Consider the following 1612-nt stretch of genomic DNA (forward strand, 5'->3'; position numbering starts at 1 on the left):
GGCACTCTTCTCCAGCTGACACTTTGGGGAACCGACTTTAGAACAAACATTCAATCCAGTTTCACAAGAATGACATGATGTGAAGGTCTAAGACTGGTGGGGATCAGAGCAGAGATGCATTGAGCCAAGCAGAAGCAACTGCTGGTCTGTCTCAGCAGCACAGTCCTCAGAATTTGGCTGACAATAGGGATGGGCTTCCTGGAATTCTCATCTTAAAAAGGGAGGGTCTATCCAGACAGAGAATACAAAACCACCAGGGACATGGTATCTGCAAACAAATGAAGTCAGGCTGCTTTCTGTCCACCCCCCTCTATTGGCATCCCTGTAAATAATGTTTAATGCATCTCCAAGTGGGCCCAACCCCTCCTCTTCTGCCAAGGGCCAGATGTGCTGCATATCAATGCACACACTTAGCTATTTCAATTTTAAAAATATGATAGAATCAGTGATGCTTAAAATGTACTTGTTAATGGCAGCAGTTTGTGACTTCATTTTACTGTAATATAAACCATCTGCTCTGAGCAGGCAGCAGCTGCAGGATGAAGCTCTGCTGCCCTCGTGTCTCCACAACAGTGGGACATCCTAAAGCTCATTTGGGGGTTGGAACGAGATGATCTTAAGGTCCTTCCCAACTGTAACCGTTCTATGATTCTATCCTCAGGTTAAGACCAAAAGGCTCTGCAGGTACCTCAAGGCTGTCTGCTTTCTCTCTGCCCTAAAGAACACCAAGATGAAGGAGAGGAGGTCAGGCTGCTGAGGGCACCAACTGCTCTCCTGGTGGCTCTTCACAGACCCAAGAGATTCCAGAGAAAGGTGCACTGTCCCTTCAGAAAGAAAGGGAAACCCATGCATCCTGACACTCTCCTTTGTGGAGGGTTGATGAAAGCAGGTGGTGCCACCCAACATCTATACTTCAGATCCCACAGTGATAATCCCACAATAAGAGCTCCTGTGCAGCAAGTTCAGTGCTGGTCTAGCTTGGGTACTGGGCACAGCAAAGGGGTCCAGACAACACTATTTCCCAGGCCTGCCCAACAGCTCACTGCTGTTTTCCAAGGCTTGGGTAATGAGGCACACGCTTGGCATGGGGGTAGGACATCACCTCAAGAGTCATTGTTGCAGTGCTGACCAAGGGGAGAGACAGAGGGAAGGGTTTAGAAAGGGATCAGATGGCCTTCCCAACTTCTCCCCTTTTAGCTTTGCAGTTCCAGAAAACTCTCCATTAAAAAAAAGAGAGACAAAAAAAGAAAAGAAAAGCAGAAAGAAAACTGAGAGGAGATCTCTTCCTCTCCTCCTCACAGGCTGAGGCATCCACTGGGCAGCCCTCACTGTCCATCATCCATCACTACCCAAAATAAATACAAGTTTAGAGCAAAACCCATTAGAAAATAAAGTGCATCTGGAGTTGAAAGACTTCTGGAAAAGGGTTGTTGGTTTGGTTTTTTTTAGGGCTTTTTTCCTCTTTTTCTTACAAAAAATATCCTTTAAAAAGAAAAAAAAAAAAAAGAAAAAGAAAAAGAAAAAAGAAAGGGAGCAGGAGGACAGAGCACATGGCTCTTGGCATAGGGTCTACAGGGCTGTCCCATTAGGGAGAGGGATCTTAAATCCACTC

The sequence above is a fragment of the Nestor notabilis genome, unplaced genomic scaffold, assembly GCF_000696875.1.
Source record: "Nestor notabilis isolate BGI_N333 unplaced genomic scaffold, ASM69687v1 scaffold24677, whole genome shotgun sequence".
NCBI classification, from domain to species: Eukaryota; Metazoa; Chordata; class Aves; order Psittaciformes; family Psittacidae; genus Nestor; species Nestor notabilis.